Here is a 26,654-nt window from a genome sequence, read left to right as displayed (position 1 = left end):
GATACATAAAATAAGGGGAGCCCCGTCATTGTTGGTCCCTTATATTTATCAAATACAGTGGATTCTATATTCAAGCGCATCTGTGGCTCCAACCAACCGCACATAGAATATACTTGGGGAAAAAAGAATTACATCTTTCCTGAACATGTACAGACGTTTCTGTCATTACTTCCTAAACAATGCAGTGTAACAACTATTTATATATTATTAGATATTATAAATACTATAGGGGTTATTTAAAGTGTAAAGGAAGATGCATTCATTCATTTGTAGGTTATAATGCAAAAACTATGCCATTTTATACAAGAAACTTGAGGACCCACGGATTTGGGGATCTACAGGGGTCCTGGAACTAAGGCCTGCAGACACCAAGGAGTGACTGTATATCATTGCTGTTTTTGTTTCTCACAGATGAGTAATTTTGCCTGTTTACAAGCAAGTCCGGGGGCCCCTGACCTTGCCTGTCCTGGGACATCTTGTTCTGTCTTCATTCGCCATCTCGTCCCTCCTCTAGGGTCCAGCTTGGTCCATTTGTACTGGCTACTGTTGGGTGCTTGGATTCCCTCTCCCTCGCCCTCGTGGCCCACAGAGCCCTGATTGGATAGAAGTTTCCACCCGCCAGGAGAGGCTCTCCACCCCTATCCCAGTCGGATACCGCCACAGGCATGGGGGATGGCATTCCCACCCCTTGGGGTCAGTTGGGGGCTGGACTTGCGAGCCAGTTCCACTATGAAGGAAAGGGTGCTGGGGACACCAAGAGAAAGCCAGTGTCCCCAGCTTTTAAAGAGGACATGAGAGATTTTCTTCTGTCCCCTTGACACGGTCAGGTCTTGATGTGCCTGGCACTGCAGGGACCTCGAGGGGTACTGGGTTTGGCAGAGGAGTAACACGGAAGGAGCCCGGCTCTGGTGATATGGCTGAGCAGAGCTGCCTCCCCTCTTCCCACCCTTCTGCGGGAGCACTCCCTGCTCCGTGAGATTAAAAGGTGACCTTATCATAGAAGCCACCTTGGGTTTGGCTTCTCTGTCATGTTCAGCTGAAGGCGCCCTTTTCCACACAGCGTGGGCGCTTTCCCCCTCCGCTGGCTGGCTCCACTTCATCCCTCAGGTCCAGCTCAGAGTCACTCCCTGTCACCTCCCTGTTGATGTGCCTCCTTCAGGCCCGTCACTCCTTTATCCCATCCTGCTGCTTCCTGCAGAGCCCAGGGGACTCATTAAATGTCCCTTATTTAGAGAGCAGCCTCCTCCCCACGCTGGAACATAGGCCCCAAGGGAGCAGGGGCGAGTCGGTCTTATGCTTTCCCTGTCTCCAGGACTTAGCTTGGTGTCTGGCACATAGTAGGCTCTCACTGGGTCATTTCTGCAGGAATGAGAAGTGGACAGCTGGCCTTCTGAGCCAGGGCTTCCGAGAGAGAGAGAGAGAGAGAGAGAGAGAGAGAGAGAGAGAGAGAGAGAGAGAGAGAGAGAATTTAAATATTTATTTATTTTTTTTAGTTTTTAGCTGACACATCTTTGTTTGTATGTGGTGCTGAGGATCGAACCCGGGCCGCACGCATGCCAGGTGAGCGTGCTACCACTTGAGCCACATCCCCAGCCCAGGGCTTCTGTCTTGTTGGACACTTTTAGGACTCTTCATCTGTCTCCTCTTGGATTCAGGCTTCTGGTTTCCCTCACAGCGCCAGCTTCCGAGCTCAGGACACGGCTTCCAGTGGATGACCCGTGGCTTCCCCTGACCACCAGCAGTCTCCTTTTGCAGATGAACTTTTAGACAACCGACAAGCATTGCATAGGCATCTTCCTGTCTGCAGTTCCCTTCTCTGCTCAGGATGGGTGATGCCATTCTCTAGGAAACGACCCTGGCACAGAGTTTGGACTTAGCATCCCTCTGGACACCCCCTGCCTTCTCCGCCAGTAGCCCCCACCTAATCTGCTGTTGCAGGAAATGTTATGGTGGCGATCACGTCAGGGACCCCCAAATTCCTCAGAAGATGAACTGAGGCTCGGACAGGGAAGGAATTTGGCACTAGGCAGCGGGCAGAAGTCATGGGATGGGATCCCAGTTCCTCTCTCCACATTCCATGTTCTTTCCAATAACTGGCTACTTCTCTTAGATGGACACAGATAAAACTGGGATCGAATCCTAAAATGTTATTAGCTCCAGGGTGACCTAGAGCCCATCATTTCAATTCCACGAGCCTCAATCAGCCCACCTGCAGATCGGGGTGTTGAGTGAGTTTCCTTCTGGTGTGTGTGTGTGTGTGTGCGTGCATGCATGTGTGCGTGCAGGTGTGTGTGTGCGCGCGCGCGTGTGTGTGGTCCTTAGAAGATTGTATCGGTTGATATAAGGATAATAAAACACTAAACAGCTTTTACTCTAAATCCGTTTTGAAGGCCTACCTACACTGGGATTTTAAGGTTGGACCCTTAGGAATGTGCTTTTGCTGCCTTGCCCCCAGCAAGAGGCTTGGTGTGAAGTGGGCACCCTCTGCTTGCCTCCTGCCTGGCCCATTGACCTTCCTCAGCCCCTGGACATCTGGTGCCTGCACTGATCCATTAGCTGCCTTGTCTGCCCCTAGAGAAGAGCAATTCAGGCCACCATGAAATATTTAAGCAGCTCTGACAGCCGATCACTTACTGCAACTGGGTTCTGTTAGGATCCTGGGTTGGGTTACAGATGAGAGGCCTGAGCAGCAAAGGCAAATAAGCCAAAGGCCCTGTGCGGGGCTGCCCACAGAACAGGACGGGGACACTGGAAGACAATGGTAGCTGAGGATGCCACTTTGTAAAGAAATGCAAACTTGTCAAGCTCACTGCCTCGCAGGTTTCTAAAGAAAAGCCAAGGCCTGGGTTTCTGTTCCAGATGGCAGACAATTGCGGGCTTTAGAGTTCGAAAGGTCTGGGTTCCGATCCAGCCTGGCCATTCTCCAGCTCTATTATCTGGCAAGTCACTAAATTGTGCTGAGACTTAGCTTCTCTGTGCAAGGTGGAGAGCACCTACCCTGTCGCCCAAATCACAATGAGATTTAAGTGCAATCAGATGTTTGGAGGTGCCTGGGATATGTCCCCCTTCCACCCTACTGGGGACGTCGTATCTGATTTGGCTTTAGGAGTGAGTCAGGTGTCTCTTGGTACCTGTAGGATGACTGTGCTCAGGGTCACCTGCATGGGAGCCAAGTTCCCTCCATCCAGCCAGGTAAAACATACTCCAGACTCTTAGAATTTCTGTTCTGCTTCTTTCACTCCCCACTCCCCAAAAGGATCTGAGGCTACAGAGCACATTTAACTTTTATTACTGTTATATAAAAAGAGCGGGAGCAATGTTTACTGTTTACTCTATAAACACCATGAGCTCATGTTTATAGAGAGCTCACCACACGCCAGGCCTAGGTTGAGTGCTTTGCCCATGTTATCTTCTTTCAAAGATAAGCACAGTGCCCATCCCAGCAAGCAGCAGAAGCAGAGCTGCTAAGCATTGATGGCCCTGTCTGGCTCTAAAGCCGGAGCAACCCTGACTTCTAGGTCATGGTTATAAAATAAATTGTTTCAATGGGATCGGAAGAAAGATGGGGGAGGATTGTCCTGGAGAGCTTTAGAGTTACAATAGCAACAATGATTTTTCCTGCAGAAATGTCAAACACTAAAGGTGTTTTTATAGCTGGGGGTTCGTAGCCATAAAACCTAAAACCTAAATGCCACCAGCTTCTGCTGGTGTTGGGTCACGTGGCACCTGCCTTATCACCGACAGCTCTGACACGGGTGCAAAGCATCCACCAATTTTCTTATCCTTTATGATCTTTTCCAACCTGAATCATGATAAAGTCTCTACAATCAAGCAAATGTTACAACTTCAAGTCTCTTGGGGGGGGGGGAGTAACTGTAAGGTCAACTGTGTGCCATAAACAATCCATGGAGTAATGTCCAGTTTGCATGATGGACACCCAAAAGCTGTTGGCCGAGTGCCCATGGCCTCCGAGCTCCCTGGCAGCCCTTGCCCAAAGAAAACCAAGTGGAATCCGAGCCAGACCTCCCTCACTCCGAGGACACGGCAGATACTCCAACCAGTTACCTTGGCTTGGTTGCTTGAAAGTGGGGTGCCGTCCCCCCAGGCTTGTGGTGGGACGATTGCCTCTGGCTGTGGTTTCTATAAATGAAACAGGGACTCTGTCCTATTAGGTGCAAGTCAATGGGATTTGGGGGATCTGGGCTCCCTTCCCCTCACCCCCAGAATATTCCAAACTCCACCCTCATGTCCTCACAGAATCTTGACAGTTCTCTTTTAAGGTGGGCTGTCCACTCCCCATTTGACAGATAAGGAGAAGGAGGTTCAGAGAGGTAAGATGAGCTGTCCAAGGTCACACAGCCAGGAAATGGCAGGGTCTGAACCAGAGCCCAGATCTCCTTCTGAGAGGTACAACAATGTGCCCAACCACACACAGAGAGCAGGAATCCACAGGGGACCAAACCCAGCACCTACTCCAGTCTACCCCACAGCCTCCTACGACCATCGAGCTAGTTAAAAAGTATCTGCTACACACCTGCCAGGAGCCAGGGACTACTGGGGGCTCTTACGCTATGACTGTGAGCAAGACGGGATTTGTGTCCCCAAGGGGCTCACCTTGTAGTGGGAGAGAAGATGACAAATGAGAGAGCTGGTAGGTTGACAGAACCATTCTTCTTGGGACTGGTGTCATGGCAGAAATATTCAGGACTCTGACAGGGAAGAAGGGCAGAGGTGTGAAGGCATGTCCAGCAGGGAGATCCAGGGAGGGCTCCCTGGAGGAGGGAACTTTACCTGAGAGCTACGTGACAGACAGGAGCCGCCATGGCAGGGAGAACAGGAGGGGCAGGGCCCGAGGTTAGAAGAGCTCTCCTGGGACAGAGGTGGAGACCAGAGTGTGGCCCGGAGGTCATGAATGGAGACCAGAAGGCTCTGGATGCAGCTGGACAGAGGTGGCCCCAGGGTTTGAGCAGGCAGTGGAGGGGTGGGCACCCCCAAGAGCAACGCCGGACATGAAGAGCTCAGGCAAGAGGTAAGACCACCAGAGGTGCATTTTAGAAAGACGAGTGTGTGTGTGTGTGTGTGTGTGTGTGTGTGTGTGTTGGAAATGTGGGTGTGGGAGAGAGGTATACGGGGAGAGGTATATGGGATGTTAGAGAGATGCTGCTATAGATGCCCAGGCATGGCCAGATGAGGTTGGTGGTAATGAGATTTGGGACATGTTTAAAAACAGCATCATCTGTATTTGATGCTTTGGGGGCGAGGAGCAAGGCCAGGGATGGGGGCTGTTCAGAATGACTGCCAGGCTCCTGGCTCCGGCACAGCAGGTGAGAGGCAGAGCTCTTCTGAGGGCATTGCAGCAGGATCTGGGGGCAGAGCTGAAGAGCCCCTGATGTGAGGCCACCAAAACCCTCCACCCACAGCACCAAGATAACAATCCCGCTTCTGCCCAGAGCCTTCCGGGAACCCTGGCCAGACAGGCCCCGTTGCAGCCAGATTGGGTTCTGTGCTCTCTAGATTGGGTTCCTGGAAGAGCTGTTCCATTATTGATAAGGAGCCCTCCTGACATCACTGCAAGATGATGAGGCGCTCCCCTGGCTGCCCTGCAGATCTGGGTCCTCCAGCTCAGCGGCCAGAATATGAGGGGGAGGGGACAATGCTGAAATGCAGCCAGAAGAAAACATTCAGCACAGAGAAAAATGATGCTGTTGTAAGAACTCACACCTCCCAGCCTTTGCTGTGTCAGGCATGCTCTTCCAAGGGACTGTACTTTTCTTAAGAACTCTAACATGGAGGTCCTATAATTATTCCCACTTCACAGAAGAGAAAAGTAGGCAAAGGGAGGTTAAGTAAGTTGTCCCAGGTCACCCATCTTGCAAGGGGCAAAGCCAGTTTTAAACCCTCAAATCTGGCTTCAGACTACGGACTATGGACTCCCCATTATTCTGAGTGCCTGCAGGTGCTCTTGTGGGGAACTGGAGCTGGAAGCCGAAGAAGCCACTCTGCTTTCCCTTACTTCTGTTGAATAGTGAGTGAGTTGGGGCTGGGGGTGTGGCCCAGTAGTAGAGAACTTGCCTATTATGCATGAGACTCTGTGTTCACCGCAGCATTGCAAACAAACAACAGATGAATTAACTGGAAGGCCACAGGAAAACATTTAACTAAGCCCCTGTCTGGTGTTTATATTCATCACTTAGCTGGATTTGCTAACCTCCTACGAAGGGGGAATCTTGTCATCCTATCCTACAAGGTGAGAATACTAAGGCTGGGAAGCTAGGAAATGATAGACCTGGTAACCCAAGGGGCAACGGCTGCTCCCACCTCACTGCACATGTATGTGGATAACATGTTCACACACCATGCAAGTTCATTGCCAAGAACATGACTGTTTCCACCGGAGCGCACCTGCTGCATAGTGTGCAACTGCCATCTCAGGTCTCCATCCCCACCAAAGCCCAGAGGAAGGCCCCTTCATTCTGCGGCTCCGCTCCCACTGCTGCTGTGTTTCTTTTCTCTGATGGTGGACGTCTGCCTTACTTTTGTGATCTGGAGAGAGGAAGCGAGATCCCAGACCCATTTCTGTAATCTTCCACCAATTTACTGCTTGGAAATATTTAATCACTTCTTTTCATTTTGCTGTCTTAGAAAATGTTTCCCCTCTCCCTCTTCCTTCTCCTTCTGTCCTTCCTTTTCTGTTCACCCAACCAAATGTTCCTGAGCAGGGTGCTGTTGCGGAGAGCCCAGCGGACCAAGCCAACAGCCTGTCCCAGCTCTGCCCCTCACCACCCTGTGGCCTGGAGCAAGTTCTTCCGCGCCTCACAGTCTCAGCATTACCGTCCACAAAACAGGCTATCCCTGCCACCCCCACCACGTGGGTCGCCACAGAGAGGAAACAGCGGCAGCCGAGAAATTCTCCCATGGGACACTTCATACCCAGTCGTGCTCAGTAAATATGTGCGGGGCACCATGACTTCAGTGTGGAGGGAGACAACAGGAACACTTTCCCGTCCCGCCCCACCTGCTCTTGTCAGGAAGATGTTTTTCTAGGCCACATCCAAAGCTGCCCTGAATCCTTAGGAAAACAGGGCAGACAGCGGAGAGACTAAGGAGATTCCACCCATGATTGAGGCTGCAGGCTTAGAATCAGCAGAAAGCACCCTAGGGCTGGTCCAATCCTCGAAAGAGGCAACATGCAGGTCTGCCCAAGGTCCTGGCTCTGCCAAACCCCAGCTCTGTGACTTAGGGACAAAAGTCCCATCACCCCAGAACCTTGTGATCATTTTCCATAAAGTATCCTCAGATCTGTTATGAAGATAATGCGAGAACTGTGTGCAAGATCAGGGCATATGGAATATGGACAGAAGGATCTTAACTTTTGTTCTCTTTTTGCTAAGTGGGCATGGTGGAGGTGGGGCACTTGTCTAAGACAGATTTTATTGGCCAGTTAGAATTTTGGCAGCTCCATTGAGAGCACCTAAAGGGTGGGCACTTGACAATTTCATATTCTCACTATTCAACAGAAGAGACTGTCAGAAATACGCGTGTTCTGTCAATGGGAGCAAAGGTAAGTATGGCCGAGCCACGTTGCTTGCATCCAGTTTGGAGCTAGGTTAGGGACAGCAGCCACCTGATTGCATCTCCTGCTCCTTTGGCAGAGTGGGCTCCAGGCAGGCCCTTTGGGGAGACTATGATTACTCCAGTTGGCAGCAACCATCGAAGTAAGACGAGTGGGTGATGCATGGTTAGGTAGAAGGAGTAAATTCCAGGGTTCTACAGCACAGGGAGGTGACTTGTACCTCACAATAGCCTAGTATATGTTTTAATAGTAAGTAGAAGAGAGCAGCTCAAAGGCTCCAAACAGGAAATAATGGGGAGGAAATGGAGATATTAATTCCCTGAATCCATCAGTACACACTCTATCCATGCATTGAAATATCACACTGTACCCCATAAGTATGTACAATTGTTAATATGTTAAGGAGAACATTTTTAAATGTTAAACAAACAAACAAACAAAAAAAGTGGGACAAGCACTGTAAGCAGACCCACACCCTCCATGATAGGTTCTGAGCTTCACAAAGCACACACAGAGCTTACTGGGCCCATTCATGCAGTCAGCTCATGCATATGCATGAAGGCACTGTTCAGTGACCAATCCAGGGGCAGCTTCTCAGCAAAAAAGGAAAGGGCATTAGACCAGGGAAGCGGAACTCTATTCAAATCTATGTTTTTGCTTCTTTCTTCTCTCTGAGCCTCAGTTTCCTCATTTGTACAAATGGGGACAATCTAACCAGGGCAGTGGGGAATATTGCAAGAGAAAATTGATATGAGAATTGCCAAATGCAGTGATTGGAAATAGTAGGGGCTTAACAAATGCCAGTTAAGTGAAAATCTGTTGGGGACTACAGAGTTGTTATGGCTTCATGTATGTTTCTTGGTATCCCAGGATATGTCAGCTTGGTGTCAGGCTCTGGGCATATGGAGATGAATAAAACATGCCATTGTGGGGGCCTTGTATTCACGAGGTCCCTACATCTACAGAGTCAACCCAATATCAAAATATTTTTTAAAAAATTTTCCCTTAAACTGAATGTGCACAGACCCCACCCCCTGCCTATCATTATTCCCCAAATAATACAGAAACTATTTACATAGAACTACATTCTATTAGGTATCACAAGTCTTCCTGAAATGATTTAAAGTGGGCAGGAAGATGTGCATATGTTATATGCAAGTACTAGGCCATTTTATATACAGGACTCGAGCATGGGTAAGTCTCCTGGGGGCTTGGCATGTATAATTCAAATTAATCCTGAGAACCACTATATATGCTAGATGGCTAGGTCCCAGAGGTTCATGTGATTCTGTCCACACAGGTCTCCGGGGTTCCTGATCTAAGATTAGAGCTACAAACCACCTTTCCTGAGAACTCTTTTCCTAAGATGGGGGGTAGAGAAGGGGCAGTTTCTGGAATCACCCCCTGCAGATAGCAAAAGATGGCTGTACTTTATTACTTGTGTGTGTGAAACACACACACACACACAATATCAGGGAAAACTCCACAGAGGTGAATTTTAAACCAGGTTTGGAGGGCATGAAGTACTCTGCAATCAAAGTCACTCCTGAGCTTATCAAGTTCTCCAGGTCATTTCTTGCATTCATGAAAATGGCCACAGAGAAAACTTAGGTTCCACACACAATTCAATTTCAGTGGGTTGAGTGACCCCACTCCAGTGCAGCAGGACAGAAGGCAATGTTCCACTTCCAACTGGGCTTGCTCCAGTCCAGTCGTGCCTCAGCCACTGTGTGCCACAATTCCATAGACAGTCACTATCGCAGGGTCCCAAGTACGACTGTGCCTGCAAATCATCAGCTGCAGGGAAACGATGGCCTCTTTGTCACTCGGGTAGTTCCAAAATCTCCCTTTTGCCACTTCACTCTCTGCCACCCTGCTTCGTACTCCTAAGGGCTGATCTGGGCTCACAGAATCAATGGTGCCCTTTACCCACGGTACCTGGTTGGGCTCCAACAATGGGGATCCCAGGCCAGAGACTGGGGATGAGGCAGGAAAGTGAAACAGGGCTTTTCAAATATCTGCTTCTGCCTTGCTGTGTCACCATGGGTTGGCTGAACCCCTCAATCAAAGACCATAGCTCCTGCTGGGTACCCTCCACATGGTGTTCTCTGTGTCCTATCTCCTCAAACCCAGGAGCAATGAGAACACTGGCTATTACCAATCCCGGGGAAATGTGGAACTATATCTCATAGGTCCCCTTCACCTTCGTAAACAGCTCCTTCATTAAACTCTCCTCCAGTCGCCTCATTTGAGCATGCCATCTGTTTCCTCCCAGCCCCCGACTGACACCTCCAGGTTCCTAGACTGCAGCCTGCTTTGCTCCGTGCATGTATTTTTCTGGACCAGTGGAAACTTGGCTGGAAACTTGGCTGTGATGAGGTTGTCTTTTCAGATCCTCACACACCCTGTGTGCTATTCAGCTGGGGCCCTAAGAGTCACTTTGCCTCCCAGTTAGGAAAAGAGGTTTTCAGGTCTCATATGAAATCAGGAACCTCAAAGATCTGTGTGGAAAGAATCCACATGAACCATTCATCTACCACACATGGTGGTTCTCAGGATTGATTTGAATTATACATGCCCACCCCCCAGGAGAACATCTGATCTGTCAACCCTGTTTCATCAGACCCGTGGCTTGTCTTTATTCCCTAGTGATTCCCACAGACATTGCTCCAAACATGCACTCTGCTCTGTGATTGTGTTCATTATGTGTAGAAAGGTAAGACTTATTGTTTTCAAACCCTAGTTTTTACCAGGAACTGCAGACCATTCAATAAATGGTAGCCATTGGTGCAGGAAATAGATGACTTATTCCACCTGCTTCCTGCTTTATCCACTTATTGGCTTGTAGCTCCAAACAGTTACTTAACACCTTGCTAACATCTCAGATTCCCCCCATATAAAATGCATATAATAATATCACCTCCCTTTTAGAATTTCTGAGAGGACTAAAGAAGTAGCATCTATAAAGCTCTTATGTAGTTGGCTTCTGATTACATCCATTATCCATCTAATCCACATAATATAGGTGTATGTGATTGTCTTAACTTTCCAGGTCTGTTTGACTTCTAAGCCTGGCTTTTGCACGCTGTCACTGTGGCCACAGAGAGTATGGCTGACTGACAGAATTTGAAAGGGGTGTAACAAATATATTAACAATGGCACTATGTATCAGGTCATTAAAGCACTAGGAACCAGGATAAACGTTTTACACACATTATCTCGATTTCAACTTACAGTGATGCAGTGAGGAACCACCATCAACCTCATTTTCCATGAGAAACTGGGGTTAAGTTACGTGCACACGGTCATGCACACCAAGTGGCACCTGTGGAACTGAACCCTGTTCCTTCCACGCTCCTAACCACCAGGAAAAGACAGAGTGTCACACCTCTCAGCCAACAGAACTCAGGCATCTCCAAGAAACCTGTCTGCAGTGTGAACTCATCCTAATATAGACCAGGATGGCATCGTGTGCTGCAGAAGCCAGCAGAGCTTCGCGGGGGGCGGGGGCTAGCTAACGCAGCATCTGATGTCATCTATTCCATTACCCAGTGCGCAGAAGCTCATGTTTAAAAAAAAAAAAAAAAAGTGCTGAAGAAACAGTAAGAAGGCAGGAAGGCCCAGAGCCCAGACAACTGAAAAGCAGCAGCTGGCATTACCAACGCTGATCACAGTGGCCACCAAACAGGAAGTGTCAGGGGACCCTAAATGCCCAAGTGATCCCTGGTCCCACCCATACAGCAAGGAAGAATGAGGGCGCTCTGACAAGACCGTCCAACCAGGCTGCCAGAGTCAGGGCAGCCGCACCGAGCAGGATCACTGCCCCAGTGGAGCCCATATGGGGGACAACAGCTCTAGTACAGTCCACCCTCTGTGCGCTCTGCCATCCCCTGGCGAGCCCTCAGCTTGTTGCCCAGTCGCGGCACTTCCCCATTTCCTCCTCAAACAGGTTCACTGAGGACAAAGGGAAGGACAAAGAGCAGTGAGGAAAACAAGATGTGGCCTCATCCAACACAAGGACAAAGGGTGGGACAAAGGACAATCATGTGTCCAACCCAGGAAGAAAGACACTGGGGACAAAACTAATTGAGTAGGAGCCTCCTGAGAGAGAATGACTCGACCCTGCAGGCCCAGGCTGCCACCGTGGTGGGGGCCACCCCTCCAGCTCTGGGGAGCTTGGGGACCACTCTGCATAGGCCTAGCACCGCCTCCAGCCTGCGGGCTCCACTCTGTGGGCAGTCCCCTGGCAACGATGATTGGGCCAGGGGAAGGGTCAGCTGACCCAGATAGGCCAATCAGAATGCCACTGGAAGGGCCTCCCACAAGGGCGGGGCTTTTCCTCTCCCCTTTTGTGCTTCAAGTGCCCAAGGTAAAGGTTCTCTGCATTTGGCCGCCTCTTTCTCTAAACGCCGAGTCCGACTCAGCCAGTTGGTCTCCTGGGAGCAGGAACAACCAAGGTCCCTTCCAGGTGGAGCTGGGACAGTCCTGTTCTGCAGACTGGATTGAGGAATGCTTAAGAGGGCGGAGTCGAAGGATGAGTAAGGGCAGGACAGAGGCAGACCGAGCAGAACAGGCTTCCAGAACAAACACACCCCGGCTGGCTTTCGGTGTTGAAAACCAAGTCATTCTAATCCGAACAGCAGTCTCCCTGAAATCCTGCCCCTAAGGTGGAGGTCCCTGTGAACTCTTGAGGTGTTTTTAGCTGAGTGCACTTGGAAGCACAAGGGACAGACTACTTTAGTCCTTCCCCAGACACCTCTTCTGATCTTCCTGCTGAGACAGGAAAGAGGAAGGGGCTGCTCCAGGCCTGGAGCTGACAGCCTGGTTCCCAGTTCTGGCTTCAGGTGGCCCTGCAGCCCGGGTCAGGTGACCTCACCTTGCTGAACTTCAGATTCCTCCTTTGCAAAGTGGTTATTAGGATTGCACCCACCTTCAGGGGTCATTTAAAAAAAAAAATTTGAAGCACAAGATACTTTGCACACGGTTAGAGCTGGATAAATAGGAACAATGTGTCTGATACATTGCACAAGCAGGACTCTTAGAAGCAATTTTATTTTTGTCTACCATTTCCCTTCAAGAATATTGTGTCATCTGACCCTTGCTCCTGAATGAGAGGATGGACAGATCCATAGGTTTTCTAATCTCTGTTGGCTCATAAAAGGTCCTGTGGTCACTTTAAGATAGAGACAACGACGGGATTCATCCCTTGTGTCTCCTCCTGCTGCTCGGGCCTGCTGCCAGCAGGAGCCGGTGGGTCTGGCTTTTCTGCTCTTTCTCTAGCTTGCTAACCTAGTTTCTGGTCCCTCCAAGAATCGTGTCAGGATAAGAAAGGCAGGTATGGAGGATAGGAAGGCTCTTCATTGGTTGGGCCTCTCCAAGGCTGGCTGTGCCCTTGCCCCCTCTGGCAGGTGCTTCCAGTTCACAGTGCCCCTCCTGGTGCCCTGTAAATTTTCTGGAGACAACCTTGCTGTGCCACCTGTGATTCCAGGTACCTGTGTAAACAGAATTTTCATTTGGATCATCTTTCCCCATCACCCCTTTGGCCTCCCCTTCCAGGGCCTTCCTTCTGGACAGGGTCCCTTTCACGATGACCCAAGGCTGACATTCTTACTATTGTTGTAAAGGTGGCCCCTGCCCTCTGTCTGACCTGACATTGAAGGTCATGTGCCCACTTTGTCTCAGTTCTCACTGGCTGTTACAGTATTTGTGAGCATGAGCTAAACCCAGGCCCACCACATTGCCCAGTTGCAGGGCACATGAAGCTCCCTCTGAGCGTCTTACTGAACCAGGACTGAGAGGGACAGCACCAGCACCTTTCCAGAAGAAGTCTCCAGGAACTCTTCCCTGAATGTGAGTGACCTGGTCCTTTCCTACCTCCAGAGGTGAAGGGCTTTGAGGAGCTCATGCCACATATGCACTTCATCTTTCGGTTCACAGAAAGTGACCATGTGCATTGTCTCACTTATTCCTCACAGCCACTCTGTTTAGGTAGTAGTTCTGCTGTCTCCATCGTTCAGATGAGGAAACTGAGACACAAGCTAGTCTAAGATCCCACTTTGGGAACTGAAGAGTCAGATTTGCACACACATCTGACTCCTTTCCACTACCACAGACAGCTAAGCTCCCCAAGGGGACATGTCGGAGCTCTGCGACCTTGATCTCTGTGGCCTGGCACTTGACCATGGATCCAGGGCACTCTGGATCCAGGGGATGTCCCCAAGACCTGCGTGGAGAGGCAGCAGATGCCTCAATACAGAGCCAGCACACAGCAGGGAGGCTTCCTTGATGTGGGTAGAGGTGGCCAGTCCTGTGACTGGCAGCTGGGTACAGAGAACTGGCCAAAAAAAAGCCTCGCTTCCTTTGCACATAAAGCCTCCATTCTCAGCCACATACACTGGCACAGGCACTCAGATCAGAACTGCAGAGGTCAGACAATGACACAGATGCAGGCGAGAGCCAGTTTGCTTTCTCAGTGCAAAACCCAGACTACGCTTGACACAAACACACACACACACACACACACACACACACACGTTTCATACAAACTGGCATTTTTTATAGGGAAAGCTGAGATTTCTTGTGCCATAATTTGGGGGTCAGATGGCAAGGATAAGTCTCTGTGAAGACAGCTCTATAACCTGTGTCCCAACTGAAAATACAGCCCACTCCCCGCCACAATTTGCATCTGTCTAGCGTCTGTTCCTTCTCCACCTCTCCAATGTTGACACCTTCTAGTGACCATCCTGGGCCAGCTACTGATGAGAGATAGTCAGCACCCCTCTCCAAGGACTCAGAGTCAGGTAGAGAAGCAAGGAGAGAAAGCCAACAAGAAAATACAGGACCACGGAGGTAAAGTGGAAATGCAGTCCTGGGCCATCTGATGATGCTTCTGTCAACCACAGGTTATGCATATGACAGTGGTCCCAGAAGATGATACTAACACGGAAAAACTCCCAGCTCCCAGAGACACCAATGTTGTAATGTCTCAGTGCAGCGCATCCCCGGTCATTTAAAGGCATAGCATGTGTGATCATATGCAGTGCCTGGCTCTTGACAATGGTGATAAATGACTGTGGTTCTAATTTATGTACTCACTATACTATGCTTTTTATCACTATTTGAGAGTGTACACCTTCTGCTTACAAAATGAAAGTTTACTACAAAGCAGCGTGTCGTGCTCACTGGCCGCAGCTTAGATTCACTGCCTCTCTTGGTTGCGTGGAGAGGCTGCGTGGAGGACTGACGAGACCGTCTAGGTTTACGTGAGTGCATCTGATGTTCCAATAACAAAATCTCCTGGAGCTGCGCTTCTCAAAACCGTGAGGCCACGCATAAGGCCACAAAGCGGGATGAGATGGATGGGACTTGTGGTGACTTTCCAGATATTAATGACACTGGAGGGGGAAAGCAAATTGCTGGAACATGGGCCACACCTCTCATCATAATCCTCATGGGCCATGGAGTCCACGTGGGACCGAATCTGACTCCATGGTGGTGCCCTCAGTGCTCTCTGTTCCTGTGGGCCTCTTGTGGCCAAAGTGTCCAGGTGTAATGTGATTTCCATCAGGCAAGATTCCTAAATGCAAACCTAATACTTCATTTGTGGCTCAGTCAAAGCAATAGTGATCTAACTAGTCCAACAATGGAAACTGAGCAATCTTACTACACCACGCCCGGTGATAGACAAGGTAAGACTATTGCCAAGGAAATTTTGACAATGCAGTCTAAGTCATCTTCAGAATGTAATGACCCCAGACAGGAGCCATTGGGCTGAGCAGAGTTTCCCATGTTAGGAAAGATCGTTGGTGTGCAGATTAGAGGCCTTGGCTAAGTAGCCATCTTTGGGCCCTTTGTCCTTGGAGTACCTGGGGTCTCCTGATTCTCAGTGACCAAAGCACCCCGATTCTATCCAAAACCCAATATTGGGTTTCCCAGCTATGAAAACAGTAACAGTGGAGTAGTCCCCACTCTGTTTGTGGATGTACCTGCAGGTTCTCCCCCCTTCCTACCCCAGAAATAAATATTCCATATCAGAGCTGGGAAGTTCTCTCCAAGACAAGGAGCATCTGAGCTGAGACCTTTCCCTTGACAATCTGAACATCAAAACTCAATCGAGCATTCATAGTCATTGCTTAGATCCCTATTTCCAAAGTGATCTAGCCCAAAAAGCCACTAAAGTAACATCCAAATATTATCTTGCAAAGCAAGCAAGAAAGAAATATGAAAATCAGGCTACTTCATCATTTGTCTCTCATGAACACATTTTATGAATATTTTCTTTAAAAGATTAATCTGCTGAGGACTTGGAAAAAAAAAAAACGTATTTGTGTGCATTCATTAAGCCTTCAACTTTGAAGCACATTCTGGGACTAATTATTTTTTAACAAACTAATCAGCATGTTTCATTCATAAATTGGGATTTATCAGTATAGCACATGAAAGGAGAGAACATATTATTATTTTAATTTGGTTAATATACAAAAATGCGCTGTGTTCCTAATGACCTGCTTTCGCTAAATAGAGGCAGGCTGCAAATAGTAGCAGCTTTTGTTAATGAGGGTGCTGGCTCCCAGCCCCAGCTGCTGCACTAGACACTGGGTTTGCACCCTGACCTATTAGAACATGTGCTCCTCCCTCAAAAACTAAAGGCCTCCTGTTTGTTTTGCTGATAGAGCCAGTGACGCCTGCTTTGTTAGTGTGAGGAGGAGGCCTCCAGGCTGGGTTGGGGGCGCTGTGGTCAGGGCTATTCACTTTTGCTGGTTATAATCCACTCACACACTCCCTGAAGCTGTGAGAGTAAGGTCTAGGCTGGGCGTGTAGCTCAGTGGTATGGAGTGTGCTTGGCAGGCAGAAGACCCTGGATCTTGTCCCCAACACCAAAAGGAAAAAAAAAAAAAAAAAGAGTAAGGCCCAGCTTCACAACTGTGAGATGCCACTCTAACCTAGAGACCCGGTCTTCTCCCGCCCTGGGGTGCCTGCTGTCCAGTGTGCAGCTTGTCTGTCTTGCCCAGAAGTTTCCGGTTCTGAAGTCCTCTGATAAAGGGATTTCTTTATCAGCCCAACCCGATTATCCCATTTGCTCCTGCGTCTCCTCCTTGCTTCTGGGCTGCTCCTATACACTTGGATTTAGAGCCACTGAACCAGGAACCCAGGGTCACACAGTCTATCAAGGAGCCTGGATTATGTCCTCAGCCCCTCCAAACATGGAGGCCAGTTTGGAACTGGAATCTTCCGGCCCCCTCTGCCTACAGAACTGCTCTGGCCTCACCTAAAGTGCAGCTGAGGAGGGGTGGGGGCAGGAGTCACCGCTGGCCTTTCTGTGACACACTGGAGCAGGGTCCAGTCGCATTCTTTCTGTCCAGCCCTGGAGCCAGCCTGCCGAGGTCTCCACCCGGGACATCCTGATGTGGCACATTCTACAGCCAGGCGGTGCTCTGTGTGTGTGTGTGTGTGTGTGTGTGTGTGTGTGCTTTTGTGTGTGTTTTAAAAGAGAACATTTCCTCTTCTGGTTTCTTTTTTTTTTTTTTTTTTTTAATTTTCTCTGGAGAAGCTATTTTTAAATTATGAAAGAAATACACATGCTCAATGGAGAAAATTTAGAAAGAGCAGAAAACTGTCCATTAAAAGTTGACCTGCAAGAGACAGCCAGCAGGCAGGACATTTGGAGTGCTGCCCGCCGGCCTCTGCGCCTGTGGCGGAACAGGTGGGCTCAGGCTGGTGAGCAGCCGGGGCTTCCCCCTAAAGCTCTGGGTGGATCTGAACCAATTCTAAAGCAAGAGGAAAAAATGGTGCTATATTTTAAATGTGTAATACAACAATCAGTCACATGATAAATGGCAAGAGTGCATCTATGATTGTGCATAACTGAATTTAAAATCTCTCTCTGCTCTTTGCATTACTGCATTTGGAGATCGTGTCAAAAATGTAAATCAATGGACACAAGGCCAGGTCAAATGGCTTTCCCGAATCCCTTCTCTCCCCAGGGTCTTTCATATACACATCACGTTTTTATCATATATCTGAGATTATATCACCTTTGCATTTTTATACTCCTCCTTAATATTATTTTCCTAGCCTTTTCCAAATCTGTAAAAATTCTTCTACAAGATTCAATGGGACTCCAGCATTTCTCTTGGTAGACTTACCATGTAGTCTTCACCCATTAGTAAACTGTTTATATTGTTCTTGCTTTTTTTTTTTTCTTGCCATTATGAATAATACCACATCCAACATATTTCTATGAAAATCATGGTGACTATCTGGGGTTGTTTCCTCTGGATGGATTCCTAAAAGGAAAATTACTAGGTCAAGGGTAGGAACATTTTCATGTTGCTCAATTTGTTCCCAAACAGGTGGCACTGATTTACCCTGAAAGTTAGACACTTTCTTTATTTTAATTAATCTTTAATTGCACAAGAGATTCAAGACTACATTCTTCTTGAGAAGGAAGGAAGGCCCATGTCTCTTTTCTGTCATTTCTTCCAGTCTCTGAATCCCTTGGAGGTGGCTACAGTTTTCAGTCTGATGGAAGACGCTGGCAAGGCTTTACCTAGTTACCTGAGTTCTTACTTGAAATTATGCAGCTATGAACTAATAAAAACCTACATCTCTCTTAATGATAGAAAACCTGTATTTTTCACACAGGTGGTATCATTGCATGTGTACTCTATAACTTTGTTCTTTTAATACGTTTGTCTTAGAGATTGTGTCCTAAATTTCCACAGAATAGACACAGACCACTCTACCTAGCCATTTCTTCGTGCATACAGATTGGGGTTCATGCCAAATCTTTTCATTTTTACAAAGCGTGCTGCCAAGTCTACCCTTTTACATGAACAAATTATTTGGACAAGTTAAAAAACCAACCAAACACTTGTCTCCTTTTCTACTTAAGCTTGTTTTGTTTCACTTCTTCTTCCTTACTTAAAACTAAATAGTTGACTTTCTGGGTCTTGGGCTGTGCACATTAATCTTCATCAATATTGCCAAATTGTGCAGAATGCTTTCCGTTACTTTTGTAGGGATGGTTTAGAGTGCTTTGGATTTAGGCTTAATTATCAAGGATGTAATCTTGAAGGGTTTTGTCATGTCGGATGTCCCCCAAAGGTCTCTGCATACTTTCATCCATTACTCCACCCATCTCCAACACTGTGGGCCCCCGTGTGGCCTCTGACCTGTGGCACACAGCCAGCTGGGTGGATGTGACACTCTCCCCATCCTCTTGAGCCCCGATCAGACACCTGATTCCCTTCGGCACCTGCCAAGCCCCTGCTCGTCTTTCCAGATAGCACTCGAGTGTCCCTCCTTGGAAGCCCTCCCTGGAGACCAGGCAGAGCAAGGCAGCCTCATGCCAATGTCCCCATGGCACCTGTGTTTATTGGCTTTGATACTTGTTGCAGTAGCATGTAGCCATCCCTCTCCTGTTCGAATGGGTGATCTGGGGCTCTCCATGGGGCACAGCATTTGGCCATGTTGTGGACCTTGGCAATGACAAGCACATTCTTATGGCTGTCTGTCAGCCTTCGAGGGAAAGGGACCCAGCTTATGCAGGTCTCTCCATAGACGGCTTAACACAGAAAGGCTGTAAGCAAGCAAAAAACAAGAAACATTAGGTGACTAATTATTGGATCTCCATGGTGAGGAGCTTGATAAAAACTAATGAATAATTGGTAACAGACTCCTATGCACAAAAATAAGAACCATTTTCACGTCTCTGGGAAGTATCTATAACATTCCTCACTTCAATATTTCTTCATGAAGTCTACAGGCTTTTTATGCAACTTATCTTTTTTAATGCATCACAGGAAACGATAAACTGAAAAACCTCCTCAAACAGTTGGAATGTGGTATCTTTACTGTCATAAATTTCTGAGTAGGATCTCAACTATGAAAAGAAATGTATGAAAAAAGACTGGAAATAAGTCTATCAAAACCAGAGAAGTCAGGGCTAGGAGTGAATTTCTCTTCTTCTTTCTACATTTTTAACATTTTCAGACTCTTTTGCTGTGTGTATGAATTTATTTTTAGTCACAGAAACAGAAAAAATGTTTTTCAGTAATTTAATCAGGTTTCTAAGGAGAAAATTGTAAGTGCTCTGTGATGTGCATGCATACGTGACAAGAGAAAATAATTCCAAGAGAACTAACCAAATTTTTCAACCTTCATATTAGATAGTCACTCATTCAGTACCAACCAGGTTCCTAGGATGAGCTGGGGATTATACTGGGGCAGAGTGTATGGTGGTAAATAAGTCAGATACAATCCTTGCCTGCACAAAGCTTCCAGTCTAGAAAGAGCCAAGAGGGGCTAAGGTTGTGGTTCAGCCATAGAGCGCTTGCCTCGTACATGCGAGACCCTGGGTTCCATCTCAGCACCATATAAAAAAAATAAATAAATGAATAAGATAAGATATTGTGTCCAACTACAACTAAAAAGTAAATATTTAAAAAAAAAGAAAGAGAGAAAGAAAGAGCCAAGAAATACAATACCAAGGTGGCCAGGCATGAAGGAGAAAGGAGTCCAATCCACTAGCAGGCCAAGCCACCTCACGATTCCCAGAACACCCAAAGGCACAGGGAAAGACTACAAATGGGTGCCCACTCTGGTATGTCCAAACACACAGGAAATGGTTCCAAAAAGGGGTTGGATGCTGAAATCCAAGGATGCTCAGAAGTCCCTTTAGTAAATTAGCATACTAATTGCTATAACCTATCTCCCTCCTCTCCCTACTTTAAATCAGCTCTAAATGACTTATGATACATAATACAGTGCAGGTACCATGTGAATAGTTGGCATTGTTTACAGATCATGACAAGAAAAAGTCTGTACGTGTTCACTCCAGACACAATTTGTTTTCCAAATATTTTTGATCCATGGTGGGTTAAACCCAGGGATACAGAGGGCCAAGAAATACAATACGTTTCTATGCTCTATCTATGGTTGTGTGACCTTTGGGGAAGAAAATAATATTAGTCGTCTATTTACGTGTTGTTTGATCACTGGTTTTGAAAATGATATTCTCTAGTTCTTTAATGTCACTTGATCCCATAAATAAATGATGATAGGGCTCCATGGCTGCATGTATGTTTGAGTTTCATGAGTCCTCTGCTTTCCAGCAGAAATCCGGTTTACGTGGCATCTTCTAGGACTGGGCATGTCCCCATGAGCAGGCCTCTCTACCCTGGCCGCCATCTACCTGAGGCAGGTTCTCTCCCTGCACTGTGGGAATGCTGCTGTCCCCAGCTCTGGATGAGCTGCCACTTCCAGAATCTTCTCCATGTCCACAGGGCCTACCAGAGTCCATTGTACGCAGACACCTAGTACACTTTGTTTGTTCTGAACTGAGTTCACTGGCGTTTGGCTCTCTCTGCTCACCTATGTCTCCCTAGTCAAAAATTAATAATGGTAGCTGACATTTCTTGGGCTTAGCCTTCGCACTATGGCTGAGAGCTCTCTGGATCTGACCTCACCTAATCCCCCAACAAGCCGCTCAACCACTTTCATTCTCATTTTCCAGGTGTAGAAACTGAGGCTCAGAGAGTAAAAAGTCCTTGTCATAAGTTACCAGGCTGGCAAGTGGCAGAGGTGGGACTGAATCCATCTTGCACGAATCGAAAGGTCTCTGAGTACTTTCCTGAATGTCCTCGAGCCAAGAATACACAGGGGACATCTCTTATTGTGATTACTGGACATCTGTCGGAGCCACTCTGCTTTCATTTCAGAGTGTATTTGGAAAAAAGTAATGATAGCATTAACTTTCTGGCATGTCACATTGATTTTTCTATTTATATCAGAGAAACAAAATATTCCTTTTAACTTATTTACTGAAATTCTAAAACACTGAGTCCATTTATAAATAGCGTTCAGTGGATACCAACCAAGATAATACAATAACACAACACAAATTATTTATTTGAATATATAAAAATGACTAGATTCTGAAAAACACTGACTCAGAATGGCATATGGATTTGAAAGAAATATGTGAGCACACAGGCACACAATGAAACTAACTTTTAAATTCTCGCCATGGGCTTTTTTTTTTTTTTTTTTTTTTTTTAAGAGAGAGAGAGAGAGAGAGAGAGAGAGAGAGAGAGAGAATTTTAATATTTATTTTTTAGTTTTTGGCGGACACAACATCTTTGTTTGTATGTGGTGCTGAGGATCGAACCCAGGCCACATGCATGCCAGGCGAGTGCGCTACCGCTTGAGCCACATCCCCAGCCCCACGCCATGGGCTTATGTGCCGCAGTCCGGCTGCAGCAAAATAACCGGGGGGTGACGAACAACTTGTTTACGTTGATACAGCAGGAGTAGGAGCCGTTTATTGCAGGACAGGAGCGGTATTTATACACAGCTTATCTTAATTAGCATAAACTAGATACATCAGTCAACCAATAAGGAATCTCCACACTTAATGGCTTGTTTTTGTTACTTCTCAAACCACTCCCTCTGGCATTTTGCCAGGCACCATCCAAACTTGTTTACGAACTCTAACATTCCCCTGGCAAAATGCCAGGTGTTATTTTTGACTTGTTTACAGACTCTAACACTTATGAACCTGCAGAATGTTGATTTAAAAATCGCATGCCAGGCTGGGCACAGCAAATCCCAGCTGCTCGGGAGGCTGAGGCAGGAGGATCTCAAATTTGAGGCCAGTCTGGGCAACTGTCTCACAATCAAAAAATAAAAAGGGGGTGGGGATTTAGCTCCGCCTTCATTCCCCAGTACCAAATAAATAAATAAAATAAAATGACATCTCAGACCCCACCTAATGAAGACTCTCAGCAGGCTCTACACTTCTAAATTTGAAGCATGTTTATTTCTTTTTCCCCCTCTCTATTTTTGGAATTTAAATAGCTGAATGGATTTTAAAAAAATTGCCTCTAAATAAAAAATGATCTAGGGGCCTGGAGCTTCCTCTGCCTCATTTCAACGCGGAGCAAATGGTGAATTACAGCACCCCTGGACATAGTGGTTTCTAACTACCAAGCTGCCAGGCTTTTAAATAACAGCAGCACAGAGAAGTGTGGCCATAATGCTACCTATTTTCCTTGCTAAATTATTTATGCATTTATTATATTTTACATGGGCCATTGAACGTGAAGGTACTTCTGTGGGGACTAGGTCATTTCAAGAAGCCCATTACTGAGAATCAACTCAACTATATTAGAAACCGGCACATCCACTTGTACGTGGTAATGCTCATTAATATTAGATAATTACTGCCTCTGCAGTAGTTTTGGGGTGGTGGTAACTTTATGTATATGTATGTGCACGCAGGCACTATCCGATGACTCCAAGGCAATCCATTTCATTAAGGAGCTGTTTAACTTGGAGGGTACATCAATAAGGACGAGCTTAATGCAATCCTCAAAGTACCTAGGACAGCTCGGCCAAATGAAGCTATTACCCTGCATAATGTGTTTTATGCAAGATTGAAATGGTTTACTGTTTATAAAAATCACTCCAGGATTTACAGTGACTAGCCTCCCGTAAGAGTCTCCATGTGTAAAAGTTTTATGTCAACGGGAACTTCACACCTGCTATCGAGAAGTTGCTGTATTCTCCCCCAACACACCGAACAACAATCAAATTGAGAGTCCTATTTGTAAAATGGCCCAAAATGTGCTCGTTTCTAAATTCAACCTGATAGGTATTACTATGGACTTACTTGTGACTTGTCTAGAAGAAAGAAAACAAATAATTCAACTTGAAGTCAGTGAATGCTCAGTGCAGGCCTACTGTGTATGGGCCACAATGCCAGGGACAGGGCACTGAAGGGAGAAAAGAAGAGTCCCCGAGAGGCAGGAGCCTCTTCCGAGGGTGGCATCTAAGAGCCTGAAACGCAGCAGTCCGTCCATCGTGAAGCTGGGGGTCAACACCAGCTGCAGGGAAGGCACCGCCTCTGCATGGTGGTCACAGCCCATCTGGGGAAGGACACTTGAAAAGCAAAAAGGCCCACCGTCCTTGAGGGGCCAGTAGGGGAGGCTCTGCTGACCCCTCAAGTGCTCTCCCCTCTCCTTGCTAGAGTATGTGATTCTGTCCATGTTTCAGGTAGGGATCTTTAGGAAGGTGGGCCCGGGTCTGGTCTAGATCAAGGCTCATGGCCCAGTCCTGAGCAAGAAGTGTGTGCTGGTGGGCCTTGGGAAAGGACCTGCCCTCCCTGATCAGGACAAAGCTCGTGACTAGAAACTCTAGGCTCTTTGTAGTCCTCTGTCCCTCACTTCTGATGGCCACTGTATAGTGACTTGGATTGGGGCAGCCTGTAAGACCAAGAGCCCCAGAGATTCCCATCAGCTGCCTCTTGCCTTCTTTTCAGGGGCTCTTATCAATGAGATAGATCCCCAGCCCTTTTTATTTTTTTTTATTTTGAGACTTTCTAAGTTGTTTAGGGCCTTGCTAAGCTGCTGAGACTGTCCTTGAACTTGCCATCCTCTGCTGGGGATTACAGGAGTGTGCCCTTTCGAGTGCTCTCAATGTGTAAGAGAAACAACCTCAGACAGCTCCCGGTACTGGGGCTCATGCCTTCTGTTATCTGCAGCTAAAGCACCTAGGACTGGCTGGGGGTAGGGGGTTGTGGAAATAAGTTTTCCAGGGTGCTTGGAGCAACGCTCTGGAGATGGCAGAGATGGTGTTGAAATGTCAGGCAGGTGCCAGGTTGACCAGGGCCCAAGGCCATGGCAGAAGAGTCTGGCAATGATTTCCAAACAACAGGTGCTCTCCCAGTGGGGGACACGACCGAGATGACTTCTGGGGCACAGACCAAGCAGTGCACGAGGCTGAAGCACACAGTGAGAAATGCAGTTCCTCCTCATTCTTAGTCCTTCTCGTCACTTGCAGGAGACTTTTCAGATTGGGGCTAGAACATCTTTAATGCTCCTTTCTAAACTCATTAATCTTTCCTTTCAAAAAAAAGAGGAAGAAGGTCCCAGATTCAGGGACTTGGTGTAGGTGGAGGGCCACAGCAGTGTTTTGTTTTCATGTTTATGTCTATGTTTGGTTATGAAAAGTGATACTGGATTTTGATTTGGGGTGGGGAATCAAGTTTCTTTGAATGTATGCCTATTCTGAAATGTCTTAAAGAGCAAGCCGGCTTTCAGAAAAAAATGTCAAGTGGCAGGGTAGAAGCTACACCCATGTGACAACACCTGTAATGCTGAAGTGAAAATCACTGAAGTCTGAAGAGCATAATTGAGTCCATCAGGGAGCTACCGGAAGCACTGTTTTCAATGGAGTCATGTAATTAACCTCCCTGTTAAAAAGACTCAGCAAGCGAGCCAGGCCTCCAACTCAAAGGTGGTGTTTGCAAAAAAAAAAAAAAACAAAAAAAAACAGGTGAGAAACAATTAAACTGGAATCAAGGCAGGAGATGGGGAGGAAAAGGAGAGACTTGGGGACCAACTGTAAGAGGATGGAAAGAGAGAAGGTGGAGTTTGGGACAACTCCTAAATTTGGCTTGGGTGATCAAGAGGATGAATCATGGCACCTTTAAATGAGCCGCAGCAGACAGGAGGACTATGGCTGGGAGGGAGGGAGGGACAGGGGTGCAGCTGGCCAGGTAGAGCTGATGCACTTTGTTGACCATGGCTCTCGGAGTGCGTTCACCAAATCAGTTGCACCTGGAAACTTGCTCCCAATGCATATTCTTGGTTTGTCCATAGCCTTTTGTTACAGTTTGGATCTTAGTGTCTCCCAAAGGCCCAGGTGCCAAAGGCTTGGTCATCAATTTGTCACACTATTGGGAGTTGTGGGACCTTTAAGAGGTGGAGCCTAGTGGGAGGAGGTTAGGTGACCTGGGGAGATATTAAGGTCTTGGCCCCCTTCCTTTGCTTTTTACTTCCCAGCTACCATGAGGTGAGCAGCTCCTCTGCCATATTCTCTCACCCCACATACTGTGTCACCATAGGCCCAAAGCAACAGGACTAAGCAACCGTGGACTGAATCTTTTGAAACCATGAGTCAAAATAAACCTTTCCATCTTATAAGTTAATTTTCTCAGGTATCTTGTCACAATGATGGAAAGCTGACAACAGTTTAGTGAATCAGAAATTCTAGTCTAGTTTAACTAGTTCTCCAAGTGACTCAGACACATGCTAAGATTCAAGGGTCACTGGTCAGGACAAAGAGTTCTGAGGCAAGATATCCAGCCAAACCAGCTGCATTATTTCACACAAGGTCTTTCTCTGGGCCTCAGTTTCCTCAACTGCAAAATGAGGGTGTTGACTTGGCTCTGAGACTTCCAGTCATTCTGCATGATGCACCTGTAAGTCACTAAATCTTTCTGGGTTTCAGTGCCCCATCCCCAAGCATCCATCTCCTCCTCCTTTGTTAGTATTAGAATCCCAACTTTTTACTTAGCAGTTGTGAGCCCAGAGTAAAGACCAATATCTCATGCCACTAGGTGTAATGGACGTGTGGCCTTTCATGCAAGGAACATTTTTGTTCTAACCATTCCTATTTCAGTTTTTCTGTGCTACATTTTCATGAGAAACCCTTTTGAGCCTATGGTTTCATAATTTTATGAAACCATACTATGAGAAAAATGCAAAATATCCTCTATCTTGGGGGACAGGGCCTAGGAATCTGAATTTGATGAGTTTCCCTGGGTATAAGGCTCCCTAAAGATTGAAGTTGAGCAGTTAGAAATCACTTCTTACCATCGTTTCCTAGTAACATACATATTCCAAGAACACGGAGCAAGAGATTTGGACATAAAAGGGAAGAATCATTTTTAGTGGGCTTCTTTTCTTTTTAAAAACATCGAGATGACTTTTTTTTTTTTTTTTTTGCTTAATGATTCAAGATGGAAACTTTTTTAGCAGAAACTCTGGCCGTAAGGAAGTCATCACACAAACTCGATCAGCGCCTGTGAGTTTCTAGCTTTGTTGGGGCTACAGTTTTGATCTCCAACTCCCAGCTCTCTGGCCTCTGGACCTGACACTTTCCCTCCATTCTTGGGAAAGCTATTCTTTTCCCATCGTTGCAGGTGAAAATCCTCCAGCACAGCTTCAGGGTGTGAGACGGCAGCTGCTTGGTGGCATGGCTGTGGCTTTGATAGAGGAAGTGAAGTGCATCCAGT

The 26,654-nt window shown here is 47.1% G+C and overlaps 2 long non-coding RNA genes across 3 annotated transcripts; one reads left to right on the top strand and one right to left on the bottom strand.

The window, feature by feature from the left end:
* Positions 1 to 1,462: 1,462 nt before the first annotated feature.
* Positions 1,463 to 5,404, bottom strand: LOC114095379 (uncharacterized). 2 transcript variants are annotated; one of them, XR_011707481.1, is made up of 4 exons: positions 4,792 to 5,404; positions 4,615 to 4,709; positions 4,066 to 4,140; positions 1,463 to 1,855 (listed from the first exon to the last, which is right to left on the bottom strand). It is a non-coding gene; the product is annotated as an uncharacterized lncRNA (long non-coding RNA). The 2 variants fall into 2 exon arrangements; XR_011707482.1 differs by having other exon boundaries at positions 1,463 to 1,760.
* LOC139705660 (uncharacterized) lies at positions 4,942 to 7,369 on the top strand. Its single transcript, XR_011707483.1, has 2 exons — positions 4,942 to 5,029; positions 6,720 to 7,369. It is a non-coding gene; the product is annotated as an uncharacterized lncRNA (long non-coding RNA).
* The last annotated feature ends 19,285 nt before the right edge of the window (positions 7,370 to 26,654 follow it).

The sequence above is a fragment of the Marmota flaviventris genome, chromosome 5 (assembly GCF_047511675.1).
Source record: "Marmota flaviventris isolate mMarFla1 chromosome 5, mMarFla1.hap1, whole genome shotgun sequence".
Classification (NCBI taxonomy): Eukaryota; Metazoa; Chordata; class Mammalia; order Rodentia; family Sciuridae; genus Marmota; species Marmota flaviventris.
This window is presented reverse-complemented; position numbering and strand designations above follow the sequence as displayed.